This window comes from Carassius carassius, chromosome 12 (assembly GCF_963082965.1).
Source record: "Carassius carassius chromosome 12, fCarCar2.1, whole genome shotgun sequence".
In the NCBI taxonomy this organism is placed as follows: domain Eukaryota; kingdom Metazoa; phylum Chordata; class Actinopteri; order Cypriniformes; family Cyprinidae; genus Carassius; species Carassius carassius.
In genome coordinates this window covers 20,096,230-20,118,975 of record NC_081766.1, presented here as the reverse complement: position 1 = coordinate 20,118,975, position 22,746 = coordinate 20,096,230, and the positions used below count along the sequence as shown (strand labels likewise).

Here is a 22,746-nt window from a genome sequence, read left to right as displayed (position 1 = left end):
GATTAACCCTTATGCGTTGTTGGGGACGTTTTCGTCCACTAGGGGGTAAAGTTGAGTCTTATTTTGGCCACAACTTTCTCTGTGTTTGAGCTAATGGAATGATTTTTGGTGACAAATCTTATTTTGACCCATATTTTGGGAAAATGCTTTGAAATTTTTCACAAACTCAACGGTATACTCTGGACAAATTCACTACCCTTTCGTTATGTTCGTGGATGAAAACATCCACTAAATTAAACTGCTGTAAAAATGTATGAGATAAATATATTTTTCAATTTTTTTTTGCATAAATCTATTAATCAACCTGAGTCCTGATCAAAACTACCAAATGTTTTTTAAAAATCCAAGATTTTAACTCTTTAATTACTAAGTTCATAAATGATGTCACTGATTTGGGAAAAAAACACACAATATTACATATTTTCAATTTAAAAAGTGTTTGTGGACTGGATTTTTTTTTTACCTTTTATCACAGTCTTGGGCATGTCAAAGATAAGTAACAAGATTGGCTTTGATACATTGTTAGTTTTTGTCCCGCATTGCCCCTTTGTATTTTTTCTCCCTCATTTGTTGTTGGTGGCTGTTTTTACCCCATTGACTTCCATTATAACGACATTTTTTTGATTGCAAAGCCATGACACTATATAATCATGCATTCTTGATTGTTTGTGGTTTTTCCTTTTGGGAAGAGGTAAAATTTGTTATTTTTACAGTTGATCACTAGGTGGGACCATTAACCCTTTAGATAGGCCTGTGCAAAAAAGGCTTAGTTTCTGGCTTGTATATGTAGTTATATGGAGTATAACAGCAAATTATAGTATAGCAAATTATAGTATATGGAGTATAAAAACAAAGTGTGTGTGTGTGTGTGTGTGTGTGTGTGTGTGTGTGTGTGTGTGTGTGTGTGTGTGTGTGTGTGAGATTCTTGATTGTTGGTGTTTTTCCCTGTTGGGAAGAGGTAACATTTGTTATTTTTTACAGTTGATCACTAGGTGGGACCATTAACCCTTTAGATAGGCCTGTGCAAAATAAAAAGGCATAGTTTCTGGCTTGTATATGGAGTTATATGGAGTATAACAGCAATTTATAGTGTGTGTGTGTGTGTGTGTGTGTGTGTGTGTGTGTGTGTGTGTGTGTGTGTGTGTGTGTGTGTGTGTGTGTGTGTGTGTGTGTTGGCATATGTGGTTTATGAGACCAATTTTCAGGTTTACATACCAGCATTACAAGACCAATCGGTTTATGAGACCAATTTTAGTGGTCTCGTAATCCGGGAATTTTAACTTGTTATAATTATTGTCTAATAATAATTTAAAAAACTATTAATACTTGTATGTGTACTACATTACTGCTTTTATTAATTAATGTTGCTATTTTACTGTTAAGACACTCCCTACCTTTTTTATAACCTTTACAAACATGGTCCTCATAAACCATGTTGTGTATGTGCAAACTCGGAACAGCGCTGTAGGTGGGAATTGGTATTGCAATGTATACACATTGGCGCCAAATTACACACACATTGGCGCCAAATGAAACACTCCCGCGAATGGAAATACCAGACACGCAGCGTACGTCAAGAAGAGCAGTTCGGTGAACAAAGCAGCAGCATCTACGGTGAAAAAGTAAGTACTTCATATCTTTTATTTTTTAAATACATGAAATCCGCGATTCCTCAACGTTAATTTTAGTTGTCAAATATTCATTTGATGTAATTTAATCACTTAAAACTGTAACGTTAATGGCGCTTAAGAGGAGCGCTGCTTGTAGAATAATGTAGAATAAAGATAATGTAAATTAGATCACAACAAATGTGGGAATCATGAAGAAATACTTTAATTTAAATTTAAAATATCATTGTGAAATAAAGTGGCCTTGGGCAGAGCACATGGCTAGGTCACTGCATTAAAAAGATATATATATATATATATTGATAATACAGTAACGTAGATTGACATCTGAATAACAATCTCCTCTAATGTCGTGTTGGTGCGGTCGCGGGAGTTTACATGGTGTGAGCGGGAGAGTTCTCCGGTTTAGCTGGCTGAGGTGCACTCTAATGCGGGGACGCTTGTCTCTCGATCCCCTGGCCTCGGCCTTGAGACTGGAGCGTGAAATTTACACCAAAACCACTGCCTACTACTGTTTCTCTTTGCGTTTAAAGAGAAAAGTTAACCAATAACAGGGCCATTGTTAGGAGTAATGCATTATTAAGCAATCTAATTAATGTAATTGAATTTATGTTTTATTTAAAAAGTAAAATAAGTGATATAAAATGATGATTTCACATTATCAACGTCGATAAAAAAAAAAAAAAGATCAACAAATATTAAATTTTGATCTCATTTTGACCTAATCTAAATGCTGCCTGCTAGAGACAATCTGCTGTGATTTTCTGTTATAAAGCAGCTTTCCACAGTGGAGATATAGCTATTGATGAAATCTTTTTAATGAAAGTTTAACATAAGTTTATTTTTGTAGTGTTATTTTTAGCTTTTTATTTATTGATATATACATACATACATGCACAAAAAAAAAAAAAAAAATATATATATATATATATATATATAATGTACTGAATCAATATTACACTGTTTATCTGTGATTGACTTGACATGATATTTTGTTTTGAGTCTGAGTTGTTGGACCAGAGGACTCAATCCTTTAAGAGATGCAGAAATACATGTCAAAATCGGGAACGACAGAGACATAATAACTGGGTTATACATAACTAATGATGTATTCCTTTCTAGAGCATAACTTTAGTGAAATAACTTTAGTTTTTCCCATATAGCATCGATGCCTCCTTTGACGACTGCTCTCTTGGGAGACTAGTAAAGACAGTCCAAAGCCAAATGGTAAAATAAAAAATAATTTACTGGACGGAAAGCCTCATCTTTGTTCTATTTGCTATAAAAGACAAATAAAGATGATAAGATTACATATAATTATGGAGGAAAAGACTTGCATTGGCATTCTCAGTGTGGGCAGGATATGTACAAGGTAGAATATTCCCAAATGATATTCAAGTATTAATACTAATATCATCCAGTTGTTTCAGTTTTTTTTCTGTCTTCCAGTTTGTCCATGAGCCTGTCGCTGCAGCCATAACAGGAAGTGAAGTCACTTCTGCTAAAGAGGTTTGTTAACAAATTTGTCAATTTAGTTTTTCATTCGTTATAAAAAGACATAAAGTTAATTTCTCTTATTGCTACAAAATGTGATTCACAGTACACTATTGTTAAAAACACTTGTGTGTTAACAGTATACTGAAAACCTTATGTCCCCATAAACCATGAGTAAACACACACACACGTGTTGTTAAACTATAGTCCACTTCTGAGTCACATTCAATAGTCAAGTGTGTCCTCATAAACCATGAGTAAACACACAGAAGTGTTGTTAAACTATAGTCCACTGCTGAGTCACATTCAATAGTCAAGTGTGTCCTCATAAACCATGAGTAAAACACACACACGTGTTGTTAAACTGTAGTCCACTTCTGAGTCACATTCAATAGTCAAGTGTGTCCTCATAAACCATGAGTAAAACACACACACGTGTTGTTAAACTATAGTCCACTGCTGAGTCACATTCAATAGTCAAGTGTGTCCTCATAAACCATGAGTAAACACACAGAAGTGTTGTTAAACTATAGTCCACTGCTGAGTCACATTCAATAGTCACGTGTGTCCTCATAAACCATGAGTAAACACACAGAAGTGTTGTTAAACTATAGTCCACTGCTGAGTCACATTCAATAGTCAAGTGTGTCCTCATAAACCATGAGTAAACACACAGAAGTGTTGTTAAACTATAGTCCACTGCTGAGTCACATTCAATAGTCAAGTGTGTCCTCATAAACCATGAGTAAACACACAGAAGTGTTGTTAAACTATAGTCCACTGCTGAGTCACATTCAATAGTCAAGTGTGTCCTCATAAACCATGAGTAAAACACACAGAAGTGTTGTTAAACTATGCTCCACTTCTGAGTCACATTCAATAGTCAAGTGTGTCCTCATAAACCATGAGTAAACACACACAAGTGTTGTTAAACTATAGTCCACTTCTGAGTCACATTAATCCTCCTTTCTCTTTTTTTCTGTCTTCCAGTTTGTCCATGAGCCTGTCGCTGCAGCCATAACAGGAAGTGAAGTCACTTCTGCTAAAGAGGTTTGTTAACACTTTTGTCAATTTAGTTTTTCATTCGTTATAAAAAGACATAAAGTTAATTTCTCTTATTGCTACAAAATGTGATTCACAGTACACTATTGTTAAAAACACTTGTGTGTTAACAGTATACTGAAAACCTTATGTCCCCATAAACCATGAGTAAACACACAGAAGTGTTGTTAAACTATACTCCACTTCTGAGTCACATTCAATAGTCAAGTGTGTCCTCATAAACCATGAGTAAACACACACAAGTGTTGTTAAACTGTAGTCCACTTCTGAGTCACATTCAATAGTCAAGTGTGTCCTCATAAACCATGAGTAAACACACACACGTGTTGTTAAACTGTAGTCCACTTCTGAGTCACATTCAATAGTCAAGTGTGTCCTCATAAACCATGAGTAAACACACACAAGTGTTGTTAAACTATACTCCACTTCTGAGTCACATTCAATAGTCAAGTGTGTCCTCATAAACCATGAGTAAACACACACAAGTGTTGTTAAACTGTAGTCCACTTCTGAGTCACATTCAATAGTCAAGTGTGTCCTCATAAACCATGAGTAAACACACACACGTGTTGTTAAACTGTAGTCCACTTCTGAGTCACATTCAATAGTCAAGTGTGTCCTCATAAACCATGAGTAAACACACACAAGTGTTGTTAAACTGTAGTCCACTTCTGAGTCACATTCAATAGTCAAGTGTGTCCTCATAAACCATGAGTAAACACACACACGTGTTGTTAAACTGTAGTCCACTTCTGAGTCACATTCAATAGTCAAGTGTGTCCTCATAAACCATGAGTAAACACACACAAGTGTTGTTAAACTATACTCCACTTCTGAGTCACATTCAATAGTCAAGTGTGTCCTCATAAACCATGAGTAAACACACACAAGTGTTGTTAAACTATACTCCACTTCTGAGTCACATTCAATAGTCAAGTGTGTCCTCATAAACCATGAGTAAACACACACAAGTGTTGTTAAACTATAGTCCACTGCTGAGTCACATTCAATAGTCAAGTGTGTCCTCATAAACCATGAGTAAACACACACAAGTGTTGTTAAACTATAGTCCACTGCTGAGTCACATTCAATAGTCAAGTGTGTCCTCATAAACCATGAGTAAACACACAGAAGTGTTGTTAAACTATTGTTCACTGCTGAGTCACATTCAATAGTCAAGTGTGTCCTCATAAACCATAAGTAAACACACACACGTGTTGTTAAACTATACTCCACTGCTGAGTCACATTCAATAGTCAAGTGTGTCCTCATAAACCATGAGTAAACACACACAAGTGTTGTTAAACTATAGTCCACTGCTGAGTCACATTCAATAGTCAAGTGTGTCCTCATAAACCATGAGTAAACACACACAAGTGTTGTTAAACTATAGTCCACTTCTGAGTCACATTCAATAGTCAAGTGTGTCCTCATAAACCATGAGTAAACACACACAAGTGTTGTTAAACTATACTCCACTTCTGAGTCACATTCAATAGTCAAGTGTGTCCTCATAAACCATGAGTAAACACACACGTGTTGTTAAACTATAGTCCACTTCTGAGTCACATTCAATAGTCAAGTGTGTCCTCATAAACCATGAGTAAACACACAGAAGTGTTGTTAAACTATAGTCCACTTCTGAGTCACATTCAATAGTCAAGTGTGTCCTCATAAACCATGAGTAAACACACAGAAGTGTTGTTAAACTATAGTCCACTTCTGAGTCACATTCAATAGTCAAGTGTGTCCTCATAAACCATGAGTAAACACACAGAAGTGTTGTTAAACTATAGTCCACTTCTGAGTCACATTCAATAGTCAAGTGTGTCCTCATAAACCATGAGTTAACACACACACGTGTTGTTAAACTATAGTCCACTTCTGAGTCACATTCAATAGTCAAGTGTGTCCTCATAAACCATGAGTAAACACACACAAGTGTTGTTAAACTATAGTCCACTTCTGAGTCACATTCAATAGTCAAGTGTGTCCTCATAAACCATGAGTAAAACACAAACACGTGTTGTTAAACTGTAGTCCACTTCTGAGTCACATTCAATAGTCAAGTGTGTCCTCATAAACCATGAGTAAACACACAGAAGTGTTGTTAAACTATAGTCCACTTCTGAGTCACATTCAATAGTCAAGTGTGTCCTCATAAACCATGAGTAAACACACAGAAGTGTTGTTAAACTATAGTCCACTTCTGAGTCACATTCAATAGTCAAGTGTGTCCTCATAAACCATGCGTAAACACACACACGTGTTGTTAAACCATAGTCCACTTCTGAGTCACATTCAATAGTCAAGTGTGTCCTCATAAACCATGAGTAAACACACAGAAGTGTTGTTAAACTATAGTCCACTTCTGAGTCACATTCAATAGTCAAGTGTGTCCTCATAAACCATGAGTAAACACACAGAAGTGTTGTTAAACTATAGTCCACTTCTGAGTCACATTCAATAGTCAAGTGTGTCCTCATAAACCATGAGTAAACACACAAACACGTGTTGTTAAACTATAGTCCACTTCTGAGTCACATTCAATAGTCAAGTGTCCTCATAAACCATGAGTAAACACACACGTGTTGTTAAACTATAGTCCACTTCTGAGTCACATTCAATAGTCAAGTGTGTCCTCATAAACCATGAGTAAACACACAGAAGTGTTGTTAAACTATAGTCCACTTCTGAGTCACATTCAATAGTCAAGTGTGTCCTCATAAACCATGAGTAAACACACAGAAGTGTTGTTAAACTATAGTCCACTTCTGAGTCACATTCAATAGTCAAGTGTGTCTTCATAAACCATGAGTAAACACACAGAAGTGTTGTTAAACTATACTCCACCTCTGAGTCACATTCAATAGTCAAGTGTGTCCTCATAAACCATGAGTAAACACACACACGTGTTGTTAAACTATAGTCCACTGCTGAGTCACATTCAATAGTCAAGTGTGTCCTCATAAACCATGAGTAAACACACAAACACGTGTTGTTAAACTATAGTCCACTTCTGAGTCACATTCAATAGTCAAGTGTGTCCTCATAAACCATGAGTAAACACACAAACACGTGTTGTTAAACTATAGTCCACTTCTGAGTCACATTCAATAGTCAAGTGTGTCCTCATAAACCATGAGTAAACACACAAACACGTGTTGTTAAACTATAGTCCACTTCTGAGTCACATTCAATAGTCAAGTGTGTCCTCATAAACCATGAGTAAACACACAGAAGTGTTGTTAAACTATAGTCCACTTCTGAGTCACATTCAATAGTCAAGTGTGTCCTCATAAACCATGAGTAAACACACACACGTGTTGTTAAACTATAGTCCACTTCTGAGCCACATTCAATAGTCAAGTGTGTCCTCATAAACCATGAGTAAACACACACACGTGTTGTTAAACTATAGTCCACTTCTGAGTCACATTAATCCTCCTTTCTCTTTTTTTCTGTCTTCCAGTTTGTCCATGAGCCTGTCGCTGCAGCTATAACAGGAAGTGAAGTCACTTCTGCTAAAGAGGTTTGTTAACACTTTTGTCAATTTAGTTTTTCATTCGTTATAAAAAGACATAAAGTTAATTTCTCTTGTTGCTACAAAATGTGATTCACAGTACACTATTGTTAAAAACACTTGTGTGTTAACAGTATACTGAAAACCTTATGTCCCCATAAACCATGAGTAAACACACACACACGTGTTGTTAAACTATAGTCCACTTCTGAGTCACATTCAATAGTCAAGTGTGTCCTCATAAACCATGAGTAAAACACACACACGTGTTGTTAAACTATAGTCCACTTCTGAGTCACATTCAATAGTCAAGTGTGTCCTCATAAACCATGAGTAAACACACACACGTGTTGTTAAACTATAGTCCACTTCTGAGTCACATTCAATAGTCAAGTGTGTCCTCATAAACCATGAGTAAACACACACACGTGTTGTTAAACTATAGTCCACTTCTGAGCCACATTCAATAGTCAAGTGTGTCCTCATAAACCATGAGTAAACACACACACGTGTTGTTAAACTATAGTCCACTTCTGAGTCACATTAATCCTCCTTTCTCTTTTTTTCTGTCTTCCAGTTTGTCCATGAGCCTGTCGCTGCAGCTATAACAGGAAGTGAAGTCACTTCTGCTAAAGAGGTTTGTTAACACTTTTGTCAATTTAGTTTTTCATTCGTTATAAAAAGACATAAAGTTAATTTCTCTTGTTGCTACAAAATGTGATTCACAGTACACTATTGTTAAAAACACTTGTGTGTTAACAGTATACTGAAAACCTTATGTCCCCATAAACCATGAGTAAACACACACACACGTGTTGTTAAACTATAGTCCACTTCTGAGTCACATTCAATAGTCAAGTGTGTCCTCATAAACCATGAGTAAAACACACAGAAGTGTTGTTAAACTATAGTCCACTGCTGAGTCACATTCAATAGTCAAGTGTGTCCTCATAAACCATGAGTAAAACACACAGAAGTGTTGTTAAACTATACTCCACTGCTGAGTCACATTCAATAGTCAAGTGTGTCCTCATAAACCATGAGTAAAACACACAGAAGTGTTGTTAAACTATAGTCCACTTCTGAGTCACATTCAATAGTCAAGTGTCCTCATAAACCATGAGTAAAACACATACACGTGTTGTTAAACTATACTCCACTGCTGAGTCACATTCAAGAGTCAAGTGTGTCCTCATAAACCATGAGTAAACACACACACACGTGTTGTTAAACTATAGTCCACTTCTGAGTCACATTCAATAGTCAAGTGTGTCCTCATAAACCATGAGTAAACACACAGAAGTGTTGTTAAACTATACTCCACTGCTGAGTCACATTCAATAGTCAAGTGTCCTCATAAACCATGAGTAAAACACATACACGTGTTGTTAAACTATACTCCACTGCTGAGTCACATTCAAGAGTCAAGTGTGTCCTCATAAACCATGAGTAAAACACACAGAAGTGTTGTTAAACTATAGTCCACTGCTGAGTCACATTCAATAGTCAAGTGTGTCCTCATAAACCATGAGTAAACACACACATGTGTTGTTAAACTATACTCCACTGCTGAGTCACATTCAATAGTCAAGTGTGTCCTCATAAACCATGAGTAAACACACAGAAGTGTTGTTAAACTATACTCCACTTCTGAGTCACATTAATCCTCCTTTCTCTTTTTTTCTGTCTTCCAGTTTGTCCATGAGCCTGTCGCTGCAGCTATAACAGGAAGTGAAGTCACTTCTGCTAAAGAGGTTTGTTAACACTTTTGTCAATTTAGTTTTTCATTCGTTATAAAAAGACATAAAGTTAATTTCTCTTGTTGCTACAAAATGTGATTCACAGTACACTATTGTTAAAAACACTTGTGTGTTAACAGTATACTGAAAACCTTATGTCCCCATAAACCATGAGTAATTACACACACACGTGTTGTTAAACTATAGTCCACTTCTGAGTCACATTCAATAGTCAAGTGTGTCCTCATAATCCATGAGTAAAACACACACACGTGTTGTTAAACTATAGTCCACTTCTGAGTCACATTCAATAGTCAAGTGTGTCCTCATAAACCATGAGTAAAACACACACACGTGTTGTTAAACTATAGTCCACTTCTGAGTCACATTCAATAGTCAAGTGTCCTCATAAACCATGAGTAAAACACACACACGTGTTGTTAAACTATACTCCACTTCTGAGTCACATTCAATAGTCCCTTGTGTCCTCATAAACCATGAGTAAAACACACACACGTGTTGTTAAACTATAGTCCACTTCTGAGTCACATTCAATAGTCCCTTGTGTCCTCATAAACCATGAGTAAACACACACAAGTGTTGTTAAACTATAGTCCACTTCTGAGTCACATTCAATAGTCAAGTGTGTCCTCATAAACCATGAGTAAACACACACACGTGTTGTTAAACTATTGTCCACTGCTGAGTCACATTCAATAGTCACTTGTGTCCTCATAAACCATGAGTATTCACACAGAAGTGTTGTTAAACTATAGTCCACTGCTGAGTCACATTCAATAGTCACTTGTGTCCTCATAAACCATGAGTAAAACACACACACATGTTGTTAAACTATACTCCACTTCTGAGTCACATTCAATAGTCAAGTGTGTCCTCATAAACCATGAGTAAAACACACACACGTGTTGTTAAACTATAGTCCACTTCTGAGTCACATTCAATAGTCAAGTGTGTCCTCATAAACCATGAGTAAACGCACAGAAGTGTTGTTAAACTATATTCCACTGCTGAGTCACATTCAATAGTCAAGTGTGTCCTCATAAACCATGAGTAAAACACACACACGTGTTGTTAAACTATAGTCCACTTCTGAGTCACATTCAATAGTCAAGTGTCCTCATAAACCATGAGTAAAACACACACACGTGTTGTTAAACTATAGTCCACTTCCTAGTCACATTCAATAGTCAAGTGTGTCCTCATAAACCATGAGTAAACACACAGAAGTGTTGTTAAACTATACTCCACTGCTGAGTCACATTCAATACTCAAGTGTGTCCTCATAAACCATGAGTAAACACACAGAAGTGTTGTTAAACTATACTCCACTGCTGAGTCACATTCAATAGTCAAGTGTGTCCTCATAAACCATGAGTAAACACACACACGTGTTGTTAAACTATACTCCACTTCTGAGTCACATTCAATAGTCAAGTGTGTCCTCATAAACCATGAGTAAACACACACAAGTGTTGTTAAACTATAGTCCACTGCTGAGTCACATTCAATAGTCAAGTGTGTCCTCATAAACCATGAGTAAAACACACACACGTGTTGTTAAACTATAGTCCACTGCTGAGTCACATTCAATAGTCACTTGTGTCCTCATAAACCATGAGTAAACACACACACGTGTTGTTAAACTATACTCCACTTCTGAGTCACATTCAATAGTCAAGTGTGTCCTCATAAACCATGAGTAAACACACACAAGTGTTGTTAAACTATAGTCCACTGCTGAGTCACATTCAATAGTCAAGTGTGTCCTCATAAACCATGAGTAAAACACACACACGTGTTGTTAAACTATAGTCCACTGCTGAGTCACATTCAATAGTCACTTGTGTCCTCATAAACCATGAGTAAACACACACACGTGTTGTTAAACTATTGTTCACTGCTGAGTCACATTCAATAGTCAAGTGTGTCCTCATAAACCATGAGTAAAACACACACACGTGTTGTTAAACTATAGTCCACTTCTGAGTCACATTCAATAGTCAAGTGTCCTCATAAACCATGAGTAAAACACACACACGTGTTGTTAAACTATAGTCCACTGCTGAGTCACATTCAATAGTCACTTGTGTCCTCATAAACCATGAGTAAAACACACACACGTGTTGTTAAACTATAGTCCACTGCTGAGTCACATTCAATAGTCACTTGTGTCCTCATAAACCATGAGTAAAACACACACACGTGTTGTTAAACTATAGTCCACTTCTGAGTCACATTCAATAGTCAAGTGTGTCCTCATAAACCATGAGTAAAACACACACACGTGTTGTTAAACTATAGTCCACTTCTGAGTCACATTCAATAGTCAAGTGTGTCCTCATAAACCATGAGTAAACACACACACGTGTTGTTAACTATTGTTCACTGCTGAGTCACATTCAATAGTCAAGTGTGTCCTCATAAACCATGAGTAAAACACACACACGTGTTGTTAAACTATAGTCCACTTCTGAGTCATATTCAATAGTCAAGTGTCCTCATAAACCATGAGTAAAACACACACGTGTTGTTAAACTATAGTCCACTTCTGAGTCACATTCAATAGTCAAGTGTGTCCTCATAAACAATGAGTAAACACACACACACGTGTTGTTAAACTATAGTCCACTTCTGAGCCACATTCAATAGTCACTTGTGTCCTCATAAACCATGAGTAAACACACAGAAGTGTTGTTAAACTATAGTCCACTGCTGAGTCACATTCAATAGTCATTGTGTCCTCATAAACCATGAGTAAAACACACACACGTGTTGTTAAACTATAGTCCACTGCTGAGTCACATTCAATAGTCACTTGTGTCCTCATAAACCATGAGTAAAACACACACCCGTGTTGTTAAACTATAGTCCACTTCTGAGTCACATTCAATAGTCAAGTGTGTCCTCATAAACCATGAGTAAACACACACACGTGTTGTTAAACTATAGTCCACTGCTGAGTCACATTCAATAGTCACTTGTGTCCTCATAAACCATGAGTAAACACACACACGTGTTGTTAAACTATTGTTCACTGCTGAGTCACATTCAATAGTCAAGTGTGTCCTCATAAACCATGAGTAAAACACACACACGTGTTGTTAAACTATAGTCCACTTCTGAGTCACATTCAATAGTCAAGTGTCCTCATAAACCATGAGTAAAACACACACAAGTGTTGTTAAACTATACTCCACTGCTGAATCACATTCAATAGTCAAGTGTGTCCTCATAAACCATGAGTAAACACACAGAAGTGTTGTTAAACTATAGTCCACTGCTGAGTCACATTCAATAGTCACTTGTGTCCTCATAAACCATGAGTAAAACACACACACGTGTTGTTAAACTATAGTCCACTGCTGAGTCACATTCAATAGTCACTTGTGTCCTCATAAACCATGAGTAAACACACAGAAGTGTTGTTAAACTATACTCCACTTCTGAGTCACATTCAATAGTCCCTTGTGTCCTCATAAACCATGAGTAAAACACACACACGTGTTGTTAAACTATAGTCCACTGCTGAGTCACATTCAATAGTCACTTGTGTCCTCATAAACCATGAGTAAAACACACACACGTGTTGTTAAACTATAGTCCACTGCTGAGTCACATTCAATAGTCACTTGTGTCCTCATAAACCATGAGTAAACACACAGAAGTGTTGTTAAACTATACTCCACTTCTGAGTCACATTCAATAGTCACTTGTGTCCTCATAAACCATGAGTAAAACACACACACGTGTTGTTAAACTATAGTCCACTTCTGAGTCACATTCAATAGTCAAGTGTGTCCTCATAAACCATGAGTAAAACACACACACGTGTTGTTAAACTATAGTCCACTTCTGAGTCACATTCAATAGTCAAGTGTCCTCATAAACCATGAGTAAACACACAGAAGTGTTGTTAAACTATAGTCCACTGCTGAGTCACATTCAATAGTCACTTGTGTCCTCATAAACCATGAGTAAAACACACACACGTGTTGTTAAACTATAGTCCACTGCTGAGTCACATTCAATAGTCAAGTGTGTCCTCATAAACCATGAGTAAACACACACACGTGTTGTTAAACTATAGTCCACTGCTGAGTCACATTCAATAGTCACTTGTGTCCTCATAAACCATGAGTAAACACACAGAAGTGTTGTTAAACTATAGTCCACTGCTGAGTCACATTCAATAGTCACTTGTGTCCTCATAAACCATGAGTAAACACACAGAAGTGTTGTTAAACTATAGTCCACTGCTGAGTCACATTCAATAGTCACTTGTGTCCTCATAAACCATGAGTAAAACACACACACGTGTTGTTAAACTATAGTCCACTGCTGAGTCACATTCAATAGTCACTTGTGTCCTCATAAACCATGAGTAAACACACAGAAGTGTTGTTAAACTATAGTCCACTGCTGAGTCACATTCAATAGTCACTTGTGTCCTCATAAACCATGAGTAAAACACACACACGTGTTGTTAAACTATAGTCCACTTCTGAGTCACATTCAATAGTCCCTTGTGTCCTCATAAACCATGAGTAAAACACACACACGTGTTGTTAAACTATAGTCCACTTCTGAGTCACATTCAATAGTCAAGTGTGTCCTCATAAACCATGAGTAAAACACACACACGTGTTGTTAAACTATAGTCCACTTCTGAGTCACATTCAATAGTCAAGTGTCCTCATAAACCATGAGTAAACACACACAAGTGTTGTTAAACTATAGTCCATTTCTTTGTCACATTCAATAGTCAAGTGTGTCCTCATAAACCATGAGTAAACACACACACGTGTTGTTAAACTATTGTCCACTGCTGAGTCACATTCAATAGTCACTTGTGTCCTCATAAACCATGAGTATTCACACAGAAGTGTTGTTAAACTATAGTCCACTGCTGAGTCACATTCAATAGTCACTTGTGTCCTCATAAACCATGAGTAAAACACACACACATGTTGTTAAACTATACTCCACTTCTGAGTCACATTCAATAGTCAAGTGTGTCCTCATAAACCATGAGTAAAACACACACACGTGTTGTTAAACTATAGTCCACTTCTGAGTCACATTCAATAGTCAAGTGTGTCCTCATAAACCATGAGTAAACGCACAGAAGTGTTGTTAAACTATATTCCACTGCTGAGTCACATTCAATAGTCAAGTGTGTCCTCATAAACCATGAGTAAAACACACACACGTGTTGTTAAACTATAGTCCACTTCTGAGTCACATTCAATAGTCAAGTGTCCTCATAAACCATGAGTAAAACACACACACGTGTTGTTAAACTATAGTCCACTTCCTAGTCACATTCAATAGTCAAGTGTGTCCTCATAAACCATGAGTAAACACACAGAAGTGTTGTTAAACTATACTCCACTGCTGAGTCACATTCAATACTCAAGTGTGTCCTCATAAACCATGAGTAAACACACAGAAGTGTTGTTAAACTATACTCCACTGCTGAGTCACATTCAATAGTCAAGTGTGTCCTCATAAACCATGAGTAAACACACAGAAGTGTTGTTAAACTATAGTCCACTTCTGAGTCACATTCAATAGTCACTTGTGTCCTCATAAACCATGAGTAAACACACACAAGTGTTGTTAAACTATACTCCACTTCTGAGTCACATTCAATAGTCAAGTGTGTCCTCATAAACCATGAGTAAAACACACACACGTGTTGTTAAACTATAGTCCACTTCTGAGTCACATTCAATAGTCAAGTGTGTCCTCATAAACCATGAGTAAACACACACACGTGTTGTTAAACTATACTCCACTTCTGAGTCACATTCAATAGTCAAGTGTGTCCTCATAAACCATGAGTAAAACACACACACGTGTTGTTAAACTATAGTCCACTTCTGAGTCACATTCAATAGTCAAGTGTGTCCTCATAAACCATGAGTAAACACACAGAAGTGTTGTTAAACTATAGTCCACTGCTGAGTCACATTCAATAGTCAAGTGTGTCCTCATAAACCATGAGTAAACACACACACGTGTTGTTAAACTATTGTTCACTGCTGAGTCACATTCAATAGTCACTTGTGTCCTCATAAACCATGAGTAAACACACAGAAGTGTTGTTAAACTATAGTCCACTGCTGAGTCACATTCAATAGTCACTTGTGTCCTCATAAACCATGAGTAAAACACACACACGTGTTGTTAAACTATAGTCCACTGCTGAGTCACATTCAATAGTCACTTGTGTCCTCATAAACCATGAGTAAAACACACACACGTGTTGTTAAACTATAGTCCACTTCTGAGTCACATTCAATAGTCAAGTGTGTCCTCATAAACCATGAGTAAACACACACACGTGTTGTTAAACTATTGTTCACTGCTGAGTCACATTCAATAGTCAAGTGTGTCCTCATAAACCATGAGTAAAACACACACACGTGTTGTTAAACTATAGTCCACTTCTGAGTCACATTCAATAGTCAAGTGTCCTCATAAACCATGAGTAAAACACACACACGTGTTGTTAAACTATAGTCCACTTCTGAGTCACATTCAATAGTCAAGTGTGTCCTCATAAACCATGATTAAACACACAGAAGTGTTGTTAAACTATACTCCACTGCTGAATCACATTCAATAGTCAAGTATGTCCTCATAAACCATGAGTAAACACACAGAAGTGTTGTTAAACTATAGTCCACTTCTGAGTCACATTCAATAGTCACTTGTGTCCTCATAAACCATGAGTAAACACACACAAGTGTTGTTAAACTATACTCCACTTCTGAGTCACATTCAATAGTCAAGTGTGTCCTCATAAACCATGAGTAAAACACACACACGTGTTGTTAAACTATAGTCCACTTCTGAGTCACATTCAATAGTCAAGTGTGTCCTCATAAACCATGAGTAAAACACACAGAAGTGTTGTTAAACTATACTCCACTTGAGTCACATTCAATAGTCAAGTGTGTCTTCATAAACCATGAGTAAACACACACACGTGTTGTTAAACTGTAGTCCACTTCTGAGTCACATTCAATAGTCACTTGTGTCCTCATAAACCATGAGTAAACACACACAAGTGTTGTTAAACTATAGTCCACTTCTGAGTCACATTCAACAGTCAAGTGTGTCCTCATAAACCATGAGTAAACACACACACGTGTTGTTAAACTGTAGTCCACTTCTGAGTCACATTCAATAGTCACGTGTGTCCTCATAAACCATGAGTAAACACACAGAAGTGTTGTTAAACTATAGTCCACTTCTGAGTCACATTCAATAGTCACGTGTGTCCTCATAAACCATGAGTAAACACACAGAAGTGTTGTTAAACTATAGTCCACTTCTGAGTCACATTCAATAGTCAAGTGTGTCCTCATAAACCATGAGTAAAACACACACAAGTGTTGTTAAACTATACTCCACCTCTGAGTCACATTCAATAGTCAAGTGTGTCCTCATAAACCATGAGTAAACGCACAGAAGTTTTGTTAAACTATAGTCCACTGCTGAGTCACATTCAATAGTCAAGTGTGTCCTCATAAACCATGAGTAAACACACAGAAGTGTTGTTAAACTATACTCCACTGCTGAGTCACAATCAATAGTCACTTGTGTCCGCATAAACCATGAGTAAACACACACACGTGTTGTTAAACTATAGTCCACTGCTGAGTCACATTCAATAGTCACTTGTGTCCTCATAAACCATGAGTAAACACACAGAAGTGTTGTTAAACTATACTCCACCTCTGAGTCACATTCAATAGTCAAGTGTGTCCTCATAAACCATGAGTAAACACACACACGTGTTGTTAAACTATAGTCCACTGCTGAGTCACATTCAATAGTCACTTGTGTCCTCATAAACCATGAGTAAAACACACACACGTGTTGTTAAACTATACTCCACCTCTGAGTCACATTCAATAGTCAAGTGTGTCCTCATAAACCATGAGTAAACACACACACGTGTTGTTAAACTATAGTCCACTGCTGAGTCACAATCAATAGTCACTTGTGTCCGCATAAACCATGAGTAAACACACACACGTGTTGTTAAACTATAGTCCACTGCTGAGTCACATTCAATAGTCACTTGTGTCCTCATAAACCATGAGTAAACGCACAGAAGTTTTGTTAAACTATAGTCCACTGCTGAGTCACATTCAATAGTCAAGTGTGTCCTCATAAACCATGAGTAAACACACAGAAGTGTTGTTAAACTATACTCCACTGCTGAGTCACAATCAATAGTCACTTGTGTCCGCATAAACCATGAGTAAACACACACACGTGTTGTTAAACTATAGTCCACTTCTGAGTCACATTCAATAGTCAAGTGTCCTCATAAACCATGAGTATAACACACACACGTGTTGTTAAACTATAGTCCACTTCTGAGTCACATTCAATAGTCAAGTGTGTCCTCATAAACCATGAGTAAAACACACACACATGTTGTTAAACTATAGTCCACTTCTGAGTCGCATTAAATAGTCAAGTGTCCTCATAAACCATGAGTAAAACACACACACGTGTTGTTAAACTATCGTCCACTTCTGAGTCACATTCAATAGTCAAGTGTGTCCTCATAAACCATGAGTAAAACACACACACATGTTGTTAAACTATAGTCCACTTCTGAGTCACATTCAATAGTCAAGTGTCCTCATAAACCATGAGTAAAACACACACACGTGTTGTTAAACTATAGTCTACTTCTGAGTCACATTCAATAGTCAAGTGTGTCCTCATAAACCATGAGTAAACACACGGAAGTATTGTTAAACTATACTCCACTGCTGAGTCACATTCAATAGTCACTTGTGTCCTCATAAACCATGAGTAAACACAAAGAAGTGTTGTTAAACTATAGTCCACTTCTGAGTCACATTCAATAGTCACTTGTGTCCTCATAAACCATGAGTAAACACACACAAGTGTTGTTAAACTATAGTCCACTTCTGAGTCACATTCAATAGTCAAGTGTGTCCTCATAAACCATGAGTAAAACACACAGAAGTGTTGTTAAACTATACTCCACTGCTGAGTCACATTCAATAGTCAAGTGTGTCCTCATAAACCATGAGTAAACACACACAAGTGTTGTTAAACTATAGTCCACTTCTGAGTCACATTCAATAGTCAAGTGTGTCCTCATAAACCATGAGTAAACACACACAAGTGTTGTTAAACTATAGTCCACTTCTGAGTCACATTCAATAGTCAAGTGTGTCCTCATAAACCATGAGTAAACACACACAAGTGTTGTTAGACTATACTCCACTGCTGAGTCACATTCAATAGTCAAGTGTGTCCTCATAAACCATGAGTAAACACACAGAAGTGTTGTTAAACTATACTCCACTGCTGAGTCACATTCAATAGTCACTTGTGTCCTCATAAACCATGAGTAAACACAAAGAAGTGTTGTTAAACTATAGTCCACTTCTGAGTCACATTCAATAGTCACTTGTGTCCTCATAAACCATGAGTAAACACACACAAGTGTTGTTAAACTATAGTCCACTTCTGAGTCACATTCAATAGTCAAGTGTGTCCTCATAAACCATGAGTAAACACACGGAAGTATTGTTAAACTATACTCCACTGCTGAGTCACATTCAATAGTCACTTGTGTCCTCATAAACCATGAGTAAACACAAAGAAGTGTTGTTAAACTATAGTCCACTTCTGAGTCACATTCAATAGTCACTTGTGTCCTCATAAACCATGAGTAAACACACACAAGTGTTGTTAAACTATAGTCCACTTCTGAGTCACATTCAATAGTCAAGTGTGTCCTCATAAACCATGAGTAAAACACACAGAAGTGTTGTTAAACTATACTCCACTGCTGAGTCACATTCAATAGTCAAGTGTGTCCTCATAAACCATGAGTAAAACACACAGAAGTGTTGTTAAACTATACTCCACTGCTGAGTCACATTCAATAGTCAAGTGTGTCCTCATAAACCATGAGTAAACACACACAAGTGTTGTTAAACTATAGTCCACTTCTGAGTCACATTCAATAGTCAAGTGTGTCCTCATAAACCATGAGTAAACACACACAAGTGTTGTTAAACTATAGTCCACTGCTGAGTCACATTCAATAGTCAAGTGTGTCCTCATAAACCATGAGTAAACACACACAAGTGTTGTTAAATTATAGTCCACTTCTGAGTCACATTCAATAGTCAAGTGTGTCCTCATAAACCATGAGTAAACACACACAAGTGTTGTTAAACTATAGTCCACTGCTGAGTCACATTCAATAGTCAAGTGTGTCCTCATAAACCATGAGTAAACACACACAAGTGTTGTTAAACTATAGTCCACTTCTGAGTCACATTCAATAGTCAAGTGTCCTCATAAACCATGAGTAAAACACACACACACGTGTTGTTAAACTATAGTCTACTTCTGAGTCACATTCAATAGTCAAGTGTGTCCTCATAAACCATGAGTAAACACACAGAAGTGTTGTTAAACTATACTCCACTGCTGAGTCACATTCAATAGTCAAGTGTGTCCTCATAAACCATGAGTAAACACACAGAAGTGTTGTTAAACTATACTCCACTGCTGAGTCACATTCAATAGTCACTTGTGTCCTCATAAACCATGAGTAAAACACACAGAAGTGTTGTTAAACTATACTCCACTGCTGAGTCACATTCAATAGTCAAGTGTGTCCTCATAAACCATGAGTAAACACACAGAAGTGTTGTTAAACTATAGTCCGCTTCTGAGTCACATTCAATAGTCAAGTGTCCTCATAAACCATTAGTAAAACACACACACGTGTTGTTAAACTATAGTCTACTTCTGAGTCACATTCAATAGTCAAGTGTGTCCTCATAAACCATGAGTAAAACACACACACGTGTTGTTTAACTATAGTCCACTTCTGAGTCACATTCAATAGTCAAGTGTCCTCATAAACCATTAGTAAAACACACACACGTGTTGTTAAACTATAGTCTACTTCTGAGTCACATTCAATAGTCAAGTGTGTTCTCATAAACCATGAGTAAACACACAGAAGTGTTGTTAAACTATACTCCACTGCTGAGTCACATTCAATAGTCAAGTGTGTCCTCATAAACCATGAGTAAACACACAGAAGTGTTGTTAAACTATACTCCACTGCTGAGTCACATTCAATAGTCACTTGTGTCCTCATAAACCATGAGTAAACACAAAGAAGTGTTGTTAAACTATAGTCCACTTCTGAGTCACATTCAATAGTCACTTGTGTCCTCATAAACCATGAGTAAACACACACAAGTGTTGTTAAACTATAGTCCACTTCTGAGTCACATTCAATAGTCAAGTGTGTCCTCATAATCCATGAGTAAAACACACACACGTGTTGTTAAACTATAGTCCACTTCTGAGTCACATTCAATAGTCAAGTGTGTCCTCATAAACCATGAGTAAAAACACACACGTGTTGTTAAACTATAGTCCACTTCTGAGTCACATTCAATAGTCAAGTGTGTCGTCATAAACCATGAGTAAAACACACACAACTGTTGTTAAACTATAGTCCACTTCTGAGTCACATTCAATAGTCAAGTGTGTCCTCATAAACCATGAGTAAACACACAGAAGTGTTGTTAAACTATAGTCCACTTCTGAGTCACATTCAATAGTCACTTGTCCTCATAAACCATGAGTAAACACACACAAGTGTTGTTAAACTATATTCCACTTCTGAGTCACATTCAATAGTCACTTGTGTCCTCATAAACCATGAGTAAACACAAACGTGTTGTTAAACTATAGTCCACTTCTGAGTCACATTCAATAGTCAAGTGTGTCCTCATAAACCATGAGTAAAACACACACACGTGTTGTTAAACTATAGACCACTGCTGAGTCACATTCAATAGTCAAGTGTGTCCTCATAAACCATGAGTAAAACACACACACGTGTTGTTAAACTATAGTCCACTTCTGAGTCACATTCAATAGTCAAGTGTGTCCTCATAAACCATGAGTAAACACACACAAGTGTTGTTAAACTATAGTCCACTGCTGAGTCACATTCAATAGTCAAGTGTGTCCTCATAAACCATGAGTAAAACACACACACGTGTTGTTAAACTATAGACCACTGCTGAGTCACATTCAATAGTCAAGTGTGTCCTCATAAACCATGAGTAAAACACACACACGTGTTGTTAAACTATAGTCCACTTCTGAGTCACATTCAATAGTCACGTGTGTCCTCATAAACCATGAGTAAAACACACAGAAGTGTTGTTAAACTATACTCCACTGCTGAGTCACATTCAATAGTCAAGTGTGTCCTCATAAACCATGAGTAAACACACACAAGTGTTGTTAAACTATATTCCACTGCTGAGTCACATTCAATAGTCAAGTCTGTCTTCATAAACCATGAGTAAAACACACAGAAGTGTTGTTAAACTATACTCCACTGCTGAGTCACATTCAATAGTCAAGTGTGTCCTCATAAACCATGAGTAAAACACACACGTGTTGTTAAACTGTAGTCCACTTCTGAGTCACATTCAATAGTCAAGTGTGTCCTCATAAACCATGAGTAAAACACACAGAAGTGTTGTTAAACTATACTCCACTGCTGAGTCACATTCAATAGTCAAGTGTGTCCTCATAAACCATGAGTAAAACACACAGAAGTGTTGTTAAACTATACTCCACTGCTGAGTCACATTCAATAGTCAAGTGTGTCCTCATAAACCATGAGTAAAAACACACACACGTGTTGTTAAACTATAGTCCACTTCTGAGTCACATTCAATAGTCAAGTGTGTCCTCATAAACCATGAGTAAAACACACATAACTGTTGTTAAACTATAGTCCACTGCTGAGTCACATTCAATAGTCAAATGCGGGTCTGGTACAATATTTTATTTTCCTTTTTTTCCGTCCGAGTTGCGGTGGGTTAGTTGAAAACATCGGTTGGGTGCGGGTTATTAATACATTGACCCGCGCATCACTGCTGTGCATGCATGACGGCACCCAAACGGATCATATAAATAAAAAGAATTATAAAGAAAAATTGGGGAAAAAACACTTAAAACTAATTTCCTAGTTTTCAATACTGTTTATAGGTATACCCCCGTTTCACAGAAAAGGCTTAAGCCTAGTCCTGGACTAAAATGTAAATCTGAGCTATTTCAGCTGAAAGAAACTTTCATTGTCTGATTCTAAAACATATCAGTGTCTTTGTTTTGTCTTAAGATGCACAACAGTAATGTTTTTTTTTCTAAGACATGTTTA

At 37.1% G+C, this 22,746-nt stretch overlaps 1 long non-coding RNA gene across 1 annotated transcript; it reads left to right on the top strand.

Annotated features, from left to right (window-relative positions):
* The first annotated feature begins 2,796 nt into the window (after nt 1-2,796).
* LOC132154233 (uncharacterized) lies at nt 2,797-9,464 on the top strand. Its single transcript, XR_009437118.1, has 3 exons — nt 2,797-3,137; nt 4,113-4,172; nt 9,402-9,464. It is a non-coding gene; the product is annotated as an uncharacterized LOC132154233 (long non-coding RNA).
* Nucleotides 9,465-22,746: the final 13,282 nt, after the last annotated feature.